The following is an 18,260-nucleotide window of genomic DNA, read 5'->3' on the forward strand; positions in this document are numbered from 1 at the left end:
ATAATTTTACGAACTGATCACAAACCTTTGACTCATATTTTTGGCCCAAAACAGGAAATCCCACTTACAGTGGCTAGTAGACTGCAGCGACGGGCATATTTTCTTTCGAGGTTTTCATATACAATTGAGTACATTAAATCAGAAAATAACAGTAATTGTGACGCACTATCAAGACTCCCTATCGATGACGCGACTCCAATTTTTGGAAAAAAAAAACTCACTGCGGTAAATTACATAAAGGAAATCGAAGTTTTAAACGCGGGAGAGATTGCAAAAGAGAGTAAAAGCGATAAAACGTTAAGTAGAGTTATTCGATATGTAAGAGACGGGTGGCCAAAGGTAGACGAGTTGAGCGTGGAGGAGAGAAACTTGTATGCGAAACGAGACGAGTTGTCAGTGGATAAAGGGTGTCTAATGTGGGGATATAGAGTTGTGGTTCCAGAGAGGCTCAAGGAAAGTGTCCTTCGAGAACTTCACGCATCACACTTCGGAATAGTGAAAATAAAAATGATTGCAAGATCATATGTGTGGTGGCCGAACATCGATAGTGAAATCGAGAATATGGTTGCGGCATGTACAGTATGTGTGCGAGAGAAAAAAACACCTGCGAGCGTACCTTTGACACCTTGGCCTTACCCCGATAAGTTTTGGAGCAGAATTCATTCAGACTTTTTAGGTCCATTCCACGGACACATGTTCATAGTAATTATAGACGCGTACTCAAAGTGGCCTGAAGTAATTGATATGCACAAATGCACGCAAGCCCCAAAAGTTATTGAAGAAGATACTCGTTAGGCATGGGCTACCGAGACATCTTGTTACCGATAACGGAACGCAATATACGAGTAATGAGTTTCAAGACTTTATAAATAGAAACGGCATTAAACACAGCTTCACTGCGCCGCACCACCCTGCAACGAATGGCGCAGCCAAAAACTTTGTTGAGACTTTTAAAGACAAAGTGGACAAAATAGTAAAGAGCGGTAAATCGTTAGATTATGCGGTAAACTTATTTTTATTTAATTATAGAACGTCGGAACATTGCACAACAGGAAGAACGCCAGCGTATATGGTTTATAAGCGAGAATTGAGAACCCGTTTTGATTTGTTAAAGCCAGACGTCAGTGGTGATGTTTCCGATAAACAATTAGCTCAAGTTATTGCGAAAAGCGGTAGTCGAAATGTCGAATTCCAAATTGGCAAAACGGTAATGGTTAGCGATTTTAGTACTCGTAACAATAAACGAATCGAAGGGAAAATCATACAGAAATTGTCTTCTGTAACGTATAGAGTCGAAATAGCACCCGGTAAAATTTGGAAGCGACATATCGATCAAATTATTAAGTACCCGAAGGCTAACGTTAGAACTGCGTTGTCAAATCAGTCAAGGAAAAACCACCAATTGTATTGCGGCGTTCAGAGCGATTAAAGAAGTATAATGTCGGAATGTAAGAGGGAGGAGTTGTGGTGTATTTACGGTGCTCATACATTGCTAGCTTAGTATTTTTTGTGGTCATGTGATTCGGGGATGATTCCTCCGTGATTTCTCCCCCTTATCGCGATATCGCTAGAGTGGGAACACGAGAGCAGAGGCAGTTGACGGCCGACGCTCTCGAGTAACGTTCTGGTACGGTACGCATTGTAGGCAGGGCTATCTCGCTTAATAATAAATCATCATATAGTTCATCATATATGTTAAGGATACAACGGACTCGTCCGCGTTCGCGCGAAGGTGGCTCGCCCCACGCGTGAGCGCTTCACCAATTAGAGCGTTACAGCGCTAAGAATTGTTTTGCGAAAAGTTGAGTCAGTCGCGAGTATTACGAGCCAGAGGACACTCGCACACAGTATACTCAAGCGTGTCGAGCTTTTCACGAGTCACGACGTGAAGACTCCGATATCGAGCCCGTGTCCGATACTTGCGCGATACGCGATTCCACGCAAGCCACCTCCGCCTCCCGCGAACGAGTCAGATCGCCGCGCGCAAGTGCGTCAAGTGCATCCTGCACGACACGTGAGCGGACAACTTCGGCTACTCCGCTGGGGCGCTCGCTTCTCAAGCGAACGGCCTCGACGTCGGTGGGTTTCTTCCACCGAGACATTCATATGTATTGGAGCATTATATTGTGGACTGTTATTTTGTTAATAAACGCCTTGATTGTGTAACCTGGTGATTGGAACGTCTTTGCCTTCAATTTTCGGTTGCGAGTCGGAACAGGAGTTACGGTTGCCGAATTCAAACGGCGACCTTCGCGCACACAACAAACGAGACGGCAAGGGACATCCCGCGTTCTCTCTGAACGGGCCCGGCAGTTCGTTCGGCGCGCAAAGTCAGTGCACGCCCGAACAATATAATTTTGTTATATGACCCCGACCACCTCGCAAGACATGACAGAAGTCGTACTATGTACTGCCCATTCGGTGCTCGAGAGTGAGTGGACATGAAATGTTCTTCACATCGGCGCTCCTCCGGGGAGAGGAAGGTTTGTCGAGGAAGTTCCTCTATTTCCCAGAAACTTTTCAACTGGTTGTTGAGTTTTGTGAGCAATGTACAGTGGTGAAATTGTATTGACGCGTTCCTGGACCGTGATCGCGATGGCACGGGGACCCGAGAGAACCCACCCAAAGATTAATTTCTGAGCGACGGTGTCATTGGGACCGCGAGCGCACACGCCCGGTAATAATATAGCGCCGTATAAATCAGCTCTAATAATGACATCAATTTGATCCGAGCTGATCGGATCTCCATTCGCTAGATCAAGCTGACGAATGTATGACAAATTAGTCACGGTTTCAACTCGTTGAGGTACATAATTGGTGAGCGATTTTAGGACCAGCGCCGTTACAGGCAATGACGGTTCCGCACCGTCGCGCGGGGATACTTGAATTTGAGCAGCATATTTCGCTATGGCGGCGGTGTTCCCTATTCCCGTGATAGAGACGGATACGCGCTCTCGCGACAATCGCAACCGCTGGGCTAATCTCTCTGTTATGAGAGTTGTTACAGACCCTTGGTCCAACAATGCGCGAACGATATCGGTTCGACCGTTCGAGCCATTCACCCGGATCCACGCAGTAGCTAACAATATGCTCGTTTTCGAAAAACTTGTTTTGGAGAGCAAGTGTGAGTTAATTGTTGTGGTCGAGACCTTATTCGAACCATCGTGAAGCAACGTATGATGTTTCTGTTGACATTGTCGACACGTATGCTTACTTTGGCACGCATTCCGAGCATGCTTGGTACTGAGACAGTTGAAGCAACAGTTGAATTTCTTTGCTAACTCTCGCCTCTGTACGCACGCCTTTTCACGAAAATCCGGGCACGCGGACAAAAAGTGCGTCTTTTGACACAGGGGACACTTAGCTGAACGCGTTAGTCGTATGACTTTGAACGGACGCTGAGTTATGTTTACTGCCCTTTGACGAGGGCAGTGCTGGTAGAATATTCTCGAACGCACGTATTCGCGAAGCGAGGAATTGTTCGAGTTGTTCATACGAGGGATATTCCAATGTGTCTCTTAGTTGTAATTCCCACGCCTTTCTCGTGCCTTTGTCAAATTTCTGAACAATTAAATACACTAATATATCATCCCATGTGTCAACAGAACGCCCGAGATTTCGTAACGCTTGAACCGCGACGTTCGCTTTATCACACAACGCGGTGAGGGCTGCCGCGGAGTCGGTATTAGCTTGGGGAAGCGTATGAAGAGCATGAATGTGCTCGTGCACTAACCGGCGTTGATTATCGTAACGAACGGTGAGAAGGTCCCACGCGACCTTGAAATTCGCGTCGGTCAGCGCAAGATTCCGAATGACGTCACTGGCGTCACCCTTTACACAAGAGTGTAAATATTGCAATCGATTCACATTTACCAATTCGGCGTTATCGATTATTAACGATTTGAATTGATCGCGGAACGCTTCCCACTCACTAAATTCGCCGGAGAATTTCGGAAGAGTTATACGCGGGAGTTGAAAGGTTGACCGCGGCGCAATGCTGTTATGTCTTTGGCTTACGGGTGATGATTCAAGGCAGGACGGCATCGTCGGCTCCAACTGGCTCTGCCACTCGGCCATGTAATCGGAAGCGGCGAGGTACTTCGTCTCGCAGGCAGAAAACTGATCCTCGGTGAAGTATTTGTCTGTCTCGATGAACTCCGTCGTAGCGGCGGCAAGGATCCGTCCATGTAGTTGCTCACATCGAGCAAAGGCTTCCTTCAGGGTCTGCAATCGGTTGTGTACGATTCCGTACGTGAAATTGGCTTTCCCAATTTTTTTGAAGTTTTCCAAGGCTCGCTCGATTGAACGGATCATGACTCGTTGCTGCGCCAATAGTTCGTCCATGATGTTAAATTTGTCAACGACCTTTCGTTTGTTGTAAGGGTCGGACGAAGCTGCTTGCACGTTCGTATCAGGCGAATTTCGTGTGCCACTTGTCACGTTTGCACGCCGATCCGGCTCGAAGAACCAAAATGTTGAGTATTGTGCTGATTATCCCGAGAGGGATACGGAATGCAAGGATCGGGCGTGAATTAAATAGGCACAGGTATCGCCGTCACAATCTGGTCTTTATTCTTTCACTCGAATACGACTGAGAACGACGCGCTGTTCGTCCACGTGATGACCGCGTGGATGGACCGTCCCAGCACTTGCTCCGGGGTGGAAACGCACGAACGCGATAAACGTGCTTTTGACTCACGGCTTTATGCTAAAGCTGAGGCTTTCTCGCTCCGGTTTGGCAACGCGGAGAACAAAATATTGACCGGCTCGAGTCACTGTTAGATTCGTTCTGGTTCTGGAGCATGACGACGACGAAGATCGGAGCGGCCCGCGATCATCCGATACGTACACCAATCGTGGATCGGCGCCGAATTCCGCGATTGGGGATTGGCAGGTGACGGCAGAGTCACCTGTTCGATGCGTGATCGGCTCCGCTCTCACTCGTAGGTACGCGGCGCGGTGCGGATTAGGAACGGTTCGAAGAGTATCATTCGGATGGCGCCATCGATTCTTTTCGTGGATCCTCGGGATACGCAAAAAAATGGAACTGTTATTAATCTTCAATTGATAACAGGAATGTTTGAAATACTTTTGCGTTTAAAAAATCGGTGAATTGTTTTTACATACTACATTTAATATATAATTTATTATAACTAATATTACTCATTAATATTCAGTGAATATATTTTACTTGTTATTGTTCAGTTATTATCATATTGACTTACCAGGCAAAACGTAGTCACTCCTGTCAAAGTACAAAGAACGCACTGCCCACTTTTTGGTTATCCACTCTGGTTTTGCTATTTTCAAAACTCTCTCCCATTTTTTTCGAACATCAATCTTCTCTATATTTCTAAACATGTCTTTTTTCTCAGTATAGAACTTTCCTTTAGGTGAAAACATGTGGAATCGCACAGAGGTATCTTTTAATCCAAAGCTTTTGCAGCCAAATACACAGCAAGAATTGCGATTTTTTGTGTCTCTAGAGGAAAACTTTGCCCCTCTGTCTTCTAGGTGTTCACCCATCGCACTTTTTTTAATCACAAACACCGTTATTTCATTAATTATTTATGAAAAAAACAAGCTTTATATGTGTTTACATATGACAGCTCTAATCCCACACAGCACACTTTATCCTGGGGATATTCAGCGATATCACATTGGACATATTGCGATTCTATGGATGTCCTACGGTTATTGTGATCAATATTTGGACATATTGCGATCCCTCGGATATCTGGTGGATGTTGCAATATCTTGTGCTGTGTGGGATACTTTCAGGAATAGGCCAGCCGTCTTGGCCTTGTGACGTCACGACTGAAAATCCCAATAGCGACGGTCGCGCGTGCCTCCGAGACGCCGAACGACGAAGACGACGGCGACGAGGGACGAATGGCGAGGCGCGGACAGGCGGACAGGCGTGAGGCCGCGCGAGCGGAAGCGTCCCGTTGAGATAGAGGCTGCGGTCCATTTAATGCTATAAATGCTTCGAAGCATTCTCTTCTCTTTTCTTTCAATGAAGAAAGAAGAAGACAAAGAACGCCTCGAATCATTTCCCACACAGCACACTTTATCTGAGGGACGTCCTACAGACATCATTTTGGGATATCTCAATAACCGTAGGACATCCCAAAATGGTCTCAGATATCCGGTGGATATCCAGTGGATGCACAAATGTCCGGCTATTTAGATCTTGCAGACATCTTAGATGACGGTCCACAGGATATCCGAGGCAGATCGAAAAATATTAATCGCAAGATATTAATTATACACTCGCGATATCGTATGGATATCGTATGGATATTTTATATACAATGAAATTATGGTTTAACCAGAAAGGGGATAATCGTACAATCGTGGACAGAAATATTGTTTTTTTTTGTGATAAATTTCGGAATGTGCATTCGTCTTGTTTAATAAAAGAATTCTTCCATTGAAAAATAAATTTTAAAATTAAACAAACACATTCCGAAACGTATTACAAAAAAATTAATCTTTTTGTCCACGATGTACATGAAAAAATACATATACTGTACATTGCATATTAAATCTTTATTTATTAAAAGAATATAGTTTTTAAACAATTGTACCTCTAATTTAAAAAAAAAGAATACAATCAGTAAAAATAAAAATACATATCACACGAGTCTGAAAAAGCTTTCGACCCGAGGTGCACACGATATTTTTCACAACACCTTTACGGAAATGTTCGACTTCCATGCCTGTAGAGAGAGGCGAAAGTGGCCAATTTCACGCCAGGGCTTACTTTCCTCCCTAGAGAAGAAAATTGATACTTTCTACCCGCTATACCGGGTGGAAAGTGTAAATTTTCTTCTCTAGGGAGGAAAGTAAGCCCTGGCGTGAAATTGGCCACTTTCGCCTCTCTCTACAGGCATGGAAAGTCGAACATTTTCGTGGAGGTGTTGTGAAAAACATTTTGTACACCGTACAAAAATAGAGGTACATGTATAAAGTACTTTTAAACTTGTAAAAAAATAACAGCAATAAATGTAATGTTGCTGATTACTACAGGAAACATACGGTCTCGGCTTTTTCACGAGTGACTAAGTCCTTTTTTTACGTTACACAGACATGTCGAAACAAAATATACTTTTACGTGGGGAAAATATTTAATTATGCAACAAGGATGGTCTTGTTCAAGAAGAAAAAAAGAAAAGACGCTATTAGAATTTTTATGAAGGAACACTTGGTTTTTCCCTCCTCCGCCCGAGACCGTATGTTTTCTATCGCGCTACAATTAAAAATGTATTAATATACCGGTTATAACAATAGCGGCATCGGGGGGAAGCCTAGTGGTTTCTTATTGTCGGCGCTTAATTGCTGGTTGAAACATATTTGTAGAATGATGAGCTCGCCCACGTGTACGCTCGCACATACATAATATTCGCCTTTTTTGTGCGCTTGATGTTACCGGAAGCAGCGACGGTAGAAATAAACGCGGCGAAAAGAGTTACAAAGTGAGCACACCTCTCTTTCTCCCGTTCATAAAAGGGAAATAATGATATAGAACGCACGACCGGTCATTCGTTTCCACGAAAACAGTCAGTTTTCCCGCACTATTATGCGATAAACGTTGCGCTGACGCCGAGCACGATAATAAAAAATAAAAAAATAAAAATAAAAGGACATTGCGGTAACACATACATAGCATTGGTATTTCAAGCGTGCAATTGGCATACATTTTTTTCTACCTCGTTTGTCATTTAATCGACCGTGTCATTAACTACGGTGTTACTACTCCTGGTCGACTCATTGCCTGTTGAATGTTGTCTTGTATGTCTTTCCTTAGCATGTCTTAACCAGTCAGTTATACACTTCTTGATTCCTTGTAGCGTTGCATCGTTATGCATCTGCATTATAGTTGCTGAAAAATTAAAGTATATATGTATAATCACTGTTTTATAAATATTTAAGTGAGCAGTGGATAATATTTGTTTTCTAATTATATGTCATACTTTGCAGAACTGTGTGAAACCGTGACTTGGAAAATTTCTCTTTATTTTGTTTTGCTCCGGTCCAACTATATTGCATAGCTACATTGTCCGACATAAAAAAAAGGTTGTTTTGAATTTTGCGAGGTGAAAGGGTTACCGATTTCTGCTTAAAAAATGTGCAAGTTATTTGATGGATAAAGTATCATTTAAGAAAGGTATTGAATTTGGCGAGGATCGGTGAAGGAGTTACCGATTTTTGCTTAAAAAGTTACATGTATTAGTTATACATGTAATTTTATATAGAGTATTATTAAAAAAAGGTTGGTATTGAATTTGGCGATAATCGTTAAAAAGGTTCTTTCTTTATATTGAATTTTTCAAAATTTTAAATGCCTTTAACTCAAGAACTGATCAACCAAATCTTAAAGAATTATATATGAAATAAGGGTAAAAAAGACTGAAGAATATAATAAAATTAGAAATAGTCCAATATTTCAAAATTTACAAAAGTTAGAGCAACCATGGGCATTTCTAAAAAAATTTAAAATTTTATAAAAAAAGAACCTTTTTACTGATTATCGCCAAATTCAATACCTTTTTTTAATGATACTCTATATAAAATTACATATACAACTTATACATATAACTTTTTGAGCAGAAATCGGTAACTTTTTCACTAATCATCGCCAAATTCAATACCTTCCTTAAATAATATTCTATCCATCAAATAACTTACACATTTTTTAAGCAAAAATCGATAACCTTTTCACCGACCCTCGCAAAATTCAAAACAACTTTATTTTAATAATACTCTATATAAAATTACATGTACATCTTATACACTTTTTAAGCAGAAATCGGTAATCTCTTCACCAATCCTCAAAAAATTCAAAATTTTATAAAGAAAGAACCCTTTTACCGATTATTAGATATACCGATAATCAACCAAATCTTAAAGTATTATATATGAAATAAAGGTAGAAAAGACTGAAGAATATAATAAAATTAGAAATAGCCCAATATTTAAAAAAGGACCCCTTTATATACCGTTCATCGCCAAATTCAATACCAACCTTCCTTGAATGATACTCTATCGATAAAAAAAAAAACAGCCCGATATCTCAATATTTGCGGAAGTTAGAGCAACCACGGACATTTCTAAAAAAAATTTCCACATACACACATACATACGGACACATTTTTTTAATGCAATATTTCGACATTTTAGAACACTCTTAACATATTAGAATCAAAAACTCAAAAAACAATCTTTTCTTTGGTTTCTTCTACCCTTATTTCATATCCAAGGTATGGTCTTTTAATGGTTCAGATTTAAGTATTATAAAAAATATCTTCATTCGAATAGCAGTGTACCAATTATTAATTTATTATTGCTTCCTTATAGAGGAAGCTTTGTTTTCGTGATTTTCGTATATGAACCTTTGCGTATAAAGTTGGGTCTAATCAACCAAATTGAAATGAATTATATGGGTGTTTCTACGTAAATAGCGTTTTTTCAGATTGCAAATCTCTCAATTTCAAACATACCTAAAAAAAATTTTTTTTTCCTGTTTTTGAGTGAATATAGAAGCAGAAACATACCCTGAAAGCCAGCGTACTACAACATCAAAAACCTGAAAGTAATGGCTTATTCATCAGTGATCTGGTAAAGTGCGGTAATGAGTCGACTTTGCATGTCTAGTAAAATATTGAATTACCTCAACAATGAGTGATTTTGAGAGGAAATGTCAAAAAAATTCCTAAAATTACTTTACTTTTTTACCGTATTTGATTTTATTTCACCGTATTTTGCCGTATTTGATTTTATTTCGCCGTATTTTACCGTATTTGATTTTATTTCGCCGTATTTTACCGTGTTTGATTTTATTTCAACGTTTTTTACCGTGTTTGATTTTATTTCAACGTCAAACCCATGAATGGCCAGGTGAATGACATGCCAGTAGACTGACATTTCATGGTTGAATTAATCTCACTTTCTCCTGAATTGACGTAAACCAATTTCCATTAAAAATCAAGTTTAGCCTACCGAATATCATCAGAATTTTACCACTAGAAGGAAAAATTTACTGCGATATAATAAAAAAAGATGTGCCAGGCAAATGACGCGTAATTTTATGACATACCTTTTCTCAAGTGAAATACACGATTACGATTGTATCACGCTCAAAACAACCAACCACCAACAATGTAAACAACACACCTGATGTCCAATTCTTGAAATCTCCACACCAGACTCCCATTGAATCGATGCAACATGGCGGAACCGCGGTAAAATTCAAAATGTGCAATTTTACTCCATATGTCCGGACCAAGTTTGAAGCCGGTTTTTTCGGTTCCAAAGGGAGATTTATGTTTAATAATGATGTTAAAATCTTAGTTCTATATTATGATTGAATGAACATGGGGAATTTTCAATTGAGTTTGCAATTGGAGGGAGTAAGTGTAACTGGAATAAAGAATTTTCGACAATGGACAGGCCAGGTAACTGACATTTTTAGGAGTTTCTGCATGTTTCCATTGGATAAGCCACTCCCCAATTAACAGATTATTGTGCGATACTTCAAATACGATGCAGTAGTGAACTTTCACAACGCTTGCTTACCCTCCTCTCAATCATGAACATATAACAAGCTTTGTTAGAAATATGTTGGATTGTGTAACTTCTATTAATAAGAAGAAATAATGATCTTAAGGAGGGAGCGGCACATCCATTTAAGTCTATTTTGTTCGAGAGAGATTGCATATATTTTCTCTTATAAGCTAGATGATATTTGTCTCAGAAGATAAAAACATATGAACATACACACAATAAATCAGTGACGCAATAGATACATGAAAATAACATAAAGATTAGTTGGTGAATGATCCCTTTCTTTATCTGATTTCGATGTGGTAGTATTTCTTAAAAACACTTCAGGGTTCTGTTCGTTTTCATCTTTTAATGTTAAGCCATTATAAGAAGACTTATCCAAGCATGTAAACCTTTAAAGGTACCATGAAATGGTTACTATAAATATTCATAGAAAAGTATATCATGAAAAGAATCATTCATCTGAAATTATGACTCAATAATTCTAAGCGGGAGATGGTAAACAAGATCACCGCCGTAACGATTGTTATCTTTGTAACTCAATGGATAGTCGTGACAAATCCTTAATATGTTTAAGAATAACTTAACGAATATGAAATTAGAATACAGAGTTTCTTTTACGTTTATGTGCACTTTTCACAAGAATCGTGTTTCTCAAACTATCAAAATGAATCGTAATGGAATTGACAAACTTATTTGATTGCAATCGATTGAATGAAAATGTATCTTGTACTGAGCTCAGCTTTTCGTTATAAAACCAGAAAGGTTTGTTATCATAAGAAGGACTTTCTTTCCGAAAGTTGACCTTCCTTGAGGTAAACAAATTTGGTGGCCTCTGTAAGAGAGATTGAATATGAGCCGACTGTAACGCACGTTACCTAAGGCTTTATTCAACTAGCTAAACTTCGATAGATTTCTTGGTTTACCTCACAAACAGCAGAATCTTCGCTTTTGTATAGGCACATCCTTGACAGGATGGCGTGACTGGCTTGCGCCGTAATTGAATCCCTCTTATTAATGTTGATAATAATTAGCTACGAGGGAATGCTCGAAACAGTAACGGCAGTAGTCGTCCTTCCTTCCTTTGAAATATACTGGAATACTGGCCCTCCTTCCTTCGTGTAATTAACTGAGCGGCCAGCTCTCGTGCTTCGTGGAACTTCTCGCTCGGATGCGGGATAAAACAATATCCCTTTCGATCAAGTGATTAACAAATCTCTTGGATGATGCAACATCCGTTTTACTAACTGATCGTATACACGTGCGACTTGATCTACGTTTCGGTAACGAATGGCCTCGCGCTTCGACGAGATCGAGCATGCTCGGCCCGCGCACGCGCCTACAGCCTCACACACTGCCCGGGCTCGCATCGCAACCGAGTCACGGTCGGCTCACGTGACCGACGTCCCCCGAACAATGCCGACTGCGCCGCGCGCTTCTATATATACAATCTCTCTTTCTAACAAGCTTGGACAGTAAAAAACGCTATTTACGTAGAAACACCCATATAATTCATTTCAATTTGGTTGATTAGACCCAACTTTATACGCAAAGGTTCATATACGAAAATCACGAAAACAAAGCTTCCTCTATAAGGAAGCAATAATAAATTAATAATTGGTACACTGCTATTCGAATGAAGATATTTTTTATAATACTTAAATCTGAACCATTAAAAGACCATACCTTGGATATATTCGTTGCATATTTTCTGATATCTATACAAGAGAGAAGCTGTATGCACTAGACGATATTTGTACGTAAAGCAATGTGATGTATGTCAATATTATACACCATCGATCCTTTGTGCAACAGGTCTTGCCTGACCAGCTTAGACTAGTGTACAAGTTAACTTTCGTTCCTTTTCCCTTCAACGCTGTAAAAGTTAAATCATTGGCAATTCAGTAATATAAAAAATAAACTATAGATATGATAAGTACGTAATACCAAACGTAAGGCGCGAGACCCGGAGATCACGTGCACTGGCATATAATAGCACACAAACAAACGTAAGCATATTAAGGGGGTAGTCCTCTAAATATGGCTGAAAAATAGGTGTTTTTCGGTATTTTTTTTTAATACTAAAATAAAAGGGAATGACAAATTTGAGTGTATCCATTTATTAATCATATAAATAGCTTTCGGGCATAATTTTTTTTTACTCCATCGGCCGCTTCCCGTGACCGCTGCACGAGGTGAAAGCACCCCTTGTCCTGGAAACGCCCATTTTCGGTGGCCGGCCTGGGGGTCTTCCGATTGGTTTTGCAACAAAATAAATGTTTTTAAGTTATTGTCAAATGCTAAATCCAGTCCCCTACGTAGGAGAATTGAAAAAAAAAACAAAATGAAAAATGATGACGTGTTAAAAAAAAAACGTTATTTTTCAGCCTAAAAATCGGTACAGAAACGTGCACCGAGCACAGATTTTTCAAGGGATCCAAAAACGGCTACGTAGGGGACTAGATAATTCAATTGAGAATGCGAAACGCAAAGTCCGATCAAAATCGTATGTGTCGATAAAACGTTATGCCGGCCACTGATTTCAAAAACACCGTTTCGAGAAAAACGCGTTTGAAGTTTCGGATTACATTTTTTGCAGTTTAGTTCAACATACCTCTAGTCAGCAATGCCTGGCCCATACAGCATCCCTTCGAGGTTGACGTGGAGGGCTTCGTCAAGCGAAAAAAAAAATTTGTCAAAAAAAAAAATTATTTAGAGGACTACCCCCTTAAAAGACCATACCTTGGATATATTCGATGTATATCTTCTTATATCTACACAAGAGAGAGGCTGTATGCACTAAACGGTATTAATACGTGAAGCAACGTGATATATATCAATGTTATACACCATCGATCCTTTGTGCAATAGGTCTTGCCTGAACAGGTTTAAATCAGTGCGCAAGTTAGCTTTCGTTCCTTTTCCCTTCAACGCTAATATACTTATTGCACTGTAAAAGTTAAATCATTGCAGGCAATTCAGTAATATAAAAAATAAACTATAGATATAATAATAAGTACGTGTAATACCAAACGTAAGGCGCGAGACCCGGAGATCACGTGCACCGGCATATAATAGCACACAAACAAACGTAAGCATTAAAAAACCATACCTTGGATATATTCGATGTATATCTTCTTATATCTACACAAAAGAGAGGCTGTATGCACTAGACGGTATTAATACGTGAAGCAACGTGATGTATATCAATGTTAAGCTGAAATTTCACGCAAGCGAAGAAAAGCTAGCGTTTATCCCCACTCCACCTCACTGTAAAGCCAGCGAAGAACAGCTAACGCTATCGCCTCTATCTTTTTCATGGAGCGAAGAAAAGCTGGCGTATTACCCCTACTTCACGAAATGCAAAGTAGCATTGAAAAGCAGAGCTAACGCTACTTAACCTAGAAGAAGAAGAACTACGTATAATAAAAATGGAGTACTCCAATTATTATAGACAGTACATCGCGTACGTTGAATATTACAGACGTACAGTGGCAGCTACAGTTGCAGCAGAGGTTGTAAGGAGACGACGCATAGCCGCTATAGCTGCTATGTATTTAATGAAAAAAAAAAGAAGATACGCGAAGAAAAGGTTTTGGGTAGCACCCATTTTCGAAAATTGTGATAAACATAGTTTTTTCTTTGCGTCGGTCCCGAAGTTAATATTGGAGGACATACGATTCCACAATTACTTTCGGATGACCGCAACTCAGTTGGAAGAATTGTTGGGCATGGTTGGACCAAGATGTCTGTGTCACCACGTGTTTTCGGCGTTCGGCGTTGCTTCGCTAAAAGTTCAACTGTGTTGAACTTTTAGCGAAGCAACGCCGTAAAGCCAACTTGACGAAAATTGATGGAGTGGGGGTAAAACGCTGGCTTTTCTTCGCTCCATGAAATTGCAGCTTTACACACCATCGATCCTTTGTGCAACACAGATCTTGCCTGAACAGGTTAGGACAGTGCGCAAGTTAGCTTTCGTTCCTTTTCCCTTCAACGATAATATACGGTATTGAACTGTAGAAGTTAAATCATTGCAGGCAATTCAATAATATAGAAAATAACCGTATAAATATAATAAGCGTAGACTGAACGTAAAACTCGATACCTGGAGATAACGTGCACCGCAACCGGTATAATGATGTATTTGCCGCGTACCGCGTAAAGCCCGTATCACACTAGCGGCTCGCGGCCGCAACTGCGATTGCGATTTCGTCTCTTGACCAATGAGAAATGCCCGAATTGCCAGCAGCTTCTTTCTCATTGGTCAAGGGACGAAATCGCAATCGCAGTCGCGGCCGCGAGCCGCTAGTGTGATACGGGCTTAACCAATCAGAAGCGTTACGCATTTTCTTTTAAGCTTTTGATTGGTTACGCGGAAAATGCCATGGGACGCCACCCTTACTGCTTACGTTTTGATTATGCCGGTCGGTGCACGTTATCTCCGGGTATCGCGTCTTACATTCAGTCGACGCTTATTATATTTATACGTTTATTTTCTATATTATTGAATTGTCTGCAATGATTTAACTTCTACAGTGCAATACCATATATTAGCGTTGAAGGAAAAAGGAACGAAAGCTAACTTGCGCACTGTCCTAACCTGTTCAGGCAAGATCTGCTGCACAAAGGATCGATGGTGTGTAACATTGATATACATCACGTTGCTTCACGTATTAATACCGTCTAGTGCATACAGCCTCTCTTTTGTGTAGATATAAGAAGATATACATCGAATATATCCAAGGTATGATCTTTTAATACTTACGTTTGTTCGTAATCTTAGGGGTTTTGCGCCTTTTGTTCGGTACGCTTATTACGCTTATTATATCTATATGTTTATTTTTTATATTAATAAATTGCAGACTTAACTTTTACACCACACAGTGAAATAAGTACATTACCGTAATATTAACGTTAAAGGGAAAAGGAAATCTAATTTACGCACTGGTTTAAGCTGGTTGGGCAACACCTGTTGCACAATTAATGGTACACAGCATTGTCATTTCTTTATTTGCAAAAAGTGAGTGTAGCTAAATTAAAAACTATACATATAGAATATTTAATTTCTTTTTTACAAAATATAGATTATTGTTAATCTAATATAAACAGAAAATGTTATATGTTATACGAAATGTGTAAACAGTAATTTTTGTTTTTTCTATAGTTGTATAAAGATACAAACATAGCACTTAAATTAACTCTCCTTTTATTTTTACAGAAAATTGAAGCATTTATTCAAAAATGAATAAAAAAAAATTAAAACATGTGTCTGAAATTTCAAGTCGACAATTTCGTCGGCGTGTTCACAACACTGTGATGGAGATAATAGACAAGAATGAAAACAGGGTTACTTATGAGAGTAAGTAATTTTCCTGATAACTCCTCCGCGTGTAAATAGGGTTTTGTACTAACTTACGATAATTCACTCCGTGTAAACGAATGAATTATCGTAAGTTACTACAGAAATAACGCTCGCGTAAACGTAATAATTGTAACACACAATTATTTGAAATATTTATTATTTAATGTATACATATATTAATCATAGTGATCTAACAATAAGACACAACTGTATATACATTGTTTTATCTGTTTTTATTTGAAATACAAACTGTTATAAAATTTTATAATTACAAGGATTTTATACAAAAAGGATAAAACCATTAATATACATAGAACATAAAATATCAACATGTAGTAATAATGGCTTTTCATTTAACGATTCAAGTCGACACAAGCGTCATTCTGTCCTTTTTCAACATCTAGTGCATGAACAACAAAGATAGAATGACGCTTGTGTCGTTATGGAAAGCACCCAATGTTTTTATTGAATTAGAATTGTTAATTTGCAACTATATTATTTATTTTTGAAACGCTATATGATAATAATGCATGATTCCTGCTTTACGTTATAATTTAATTTACAGGTATAAGTATTAAGAATAACAATAATGTCCCATTAAATTCTGTCTCATCAAATGCTACAAGTAATACAATAAGTATACTTTTAGCACAATACTCAGTTCAAGCAGTTCTTTCTAAAACAGTACAAAAGCATATTGATATTAATGTAGATAAATTATTGCAGGTATGTGAAGAAGATACTGCAAGCAATTTGCCTATAATTTGCAATGATTTGCATATTGACAATCCATCTGACAGTGATAATGAATTGTTAAATCATAGAATGCGTGAATATGAAGAAAATGAATGTAGATGTTTGGCTACATTACACTCATCATTGGAAGAGAGTGAAGACAGCGATCAAGATAACGCAACGTCAGAAGTAGAAAATTTCTTAAGGAATTGGACTGTAAAACATTCAGTCAAGAATAGTGCTGTTTCAGACCTTCTGTCGCTTTTAAAAAAATATCCGTACTTTTCTACTCTTCCAAAAGATGCTAGAACATTGTTACATACTCCGCGAAAATGTTATACTATAGATATGGAACCCGGTAAATATTGTCATTTCGGCATAACTAATGGTATAATGGACACAATATTAAATGATGATTTGAAAAGACAAAGATGTAAATTGCAAGGTGTACAAATAGCTGTAGGTATTGACGGTCTTCCCCTTTGCAAATCATCATCTAGTACATTTTGGCCAATTTTAGGTTCTGTACTTCCTAATGGATCTGTCTTTATCATTGGAGCTTATCATGGAAATTTTAAACCTAAAAGTAGCAATCTCTTTTTAAGAAATTTTGTAAATGAGGCATTATTTTTATATGAAAACGGAATTGAAATAGATGGCATAAAAGTTCCATTTTCTATCAAATACTTTGTCATGGATGCACCAGCAAAATCATTTGTTCTGAATGTGAAAGGGCACACAGATTACAATAGTTGTACGAAATGTCATGTTAAGGGTCTCAGTGACCATGGACGTGTATGTTTTATGGAAAACAATGCACAGAAAAGAACTAATGAAGAATTTAGATTGCACATGGATTTTTATTATCATTTGGGTAGGAGTGAATTAGAAATACTATTAAACATTGATCTGATTAAATGTATCATTCTCGATTATATGCATTTGATCTGTTTAGGTGTGATGCGTAAATTAATGTATTTGTGGGTGCTCAATAATGGTAAAAAAAGAAAATGGCAACTTAGCGCAAATCAAATTCAACATATGTCAAATGTTCTACTACAGATACAATTGTATGTCCCAAGTGAGTTTCAACGTAAACCACGTTCATTGATATTTTTAAAACAATGGAAAGCGACCGAATATCGCCAATTGTTGTTTTACACAGGATTGGTAGTTCTCCGATATGTATTGCATGAAGATTTATATCAGCATTTTGTACAATTGCATGTTGCAGTTAGAATTTTATCGTGCAGCGATCTTCATGAACATTTAAATTATGCTCAGCTTCTTCTGGAACATTTTGTAGAGTCGTTTAGTCTTCTTTACAACAATTATTTAGTATCACATAATGTTCATGGCCTTATACATATTACGGAGGATGTTAGACATTTCGGAAGTATAGAAAATTTTAGTGCATTTCGGTTCGAAAATTTTATGCATTTTATCAAAATATTGATTCGTAAAAGCGAGAAACCACTACAACAGCTTTTTAATCGTTACAATGAAATTAAACGTCATAAAAATGATAAGCATAATATAACTAATTTAGATAAATTAGTACCGGTACAATCTTCTGCTTACAACAATGTCGTGCCAG

The 18,260-nt window shown here is 38.6% G+C and overlaps 4 long non-coding RNA genes across 5 annotated transcripts; 1 reads left to right on the forward strand and 3 right to left on the reverse strand.

Annotated features, from left to right (window-relative positions):
• Positions 1-10,697: 10,697 nt before the first annotated feature.
• LOC139785662 (uncharacterized) lies at positions 10,698-12,047 on the reverse strand. The gene is made up of 2 exons (XR_011722041.1): positions 11,493-12,047; positions 10,698-11,401 (listed from the first exon to the last, which is right to left on the reverse strand). It is a non-coding gene; the product is annotated as an uncharacterized lncRNA (long non-coding RNA).
• A 623-nt stretch (positions 12,048-12,670) lies between these two features.
• LOC139785665 (uncharacterized) lies at positions 12,671-13,294 on the reverse strand. Its single transcript, XR_011722045.1, has 2 exons — positions 13,181-13,294; positions 12,671-12,815 (listed from the first exon to the last, which is right to left on the reverse strand). It is a non-coding gene; the product is annotated as an uncharacterized lncRNA (long non-coding RNA).
• Positions 13,295-13,751: 457 nt separating this feature from the next.
• Positions 13,752-14,720, reverse strand: LOC139785664 (uncharacterized). Of its 2 annotated transcripts, XR_011722044.1 has the most exons (3): positions 14,672-14,686; positions 14,057-14,580; positions 13,752-13,967 (listed from the first exon to the last, which is right to left on the reverse strand). It is a non-coding gene; the product is annotated as an uncharacterized lncRNA (long non-coding RNA). The 2 variants fall into 2 exon arrangements; XR_011722043.1 differs by lacking the exon at positions 13,752-13,967 and having other exon boundaries at positions 14,121-14,580; positions 14,672-14,720.
• A 284-nt stretch (positions 14,721-15,004) lies between these two features.
• Positions 15,005-18,254, forward strand: LOC139785663 (uncharacterized). Its single transcript, XR_011722042.1, has 4 exons — positions 15,005-15,310; positions 15,429-15,586; positions 15,785-15,925; positions 16,655-18,254. It is a non-coding gene; the product is annotated as an uncharacterized lncRNA (long non-coding RNA).
• The last annotated feature ends 6 nt before the right edge of the window (positions 18,255-18,260 follow it).

This window comes from Temnothorax nylanderi, unplaced genomic scaffold, assembly GCF_030848795.1.
Source record: "Temnothorax nylanderi isolate EJ_2023f unplaced genomic scaffold, tnyl_v1.0 TNYL_tig0857_pilon, whole genome shotgun sequence".
Lineage (NCBI taxonomy): Eukaryota > Metazoa > Arthropoda > Insecta > Hymenoptera > Formicidae > Temnothorax > Temnothorax nylanderi.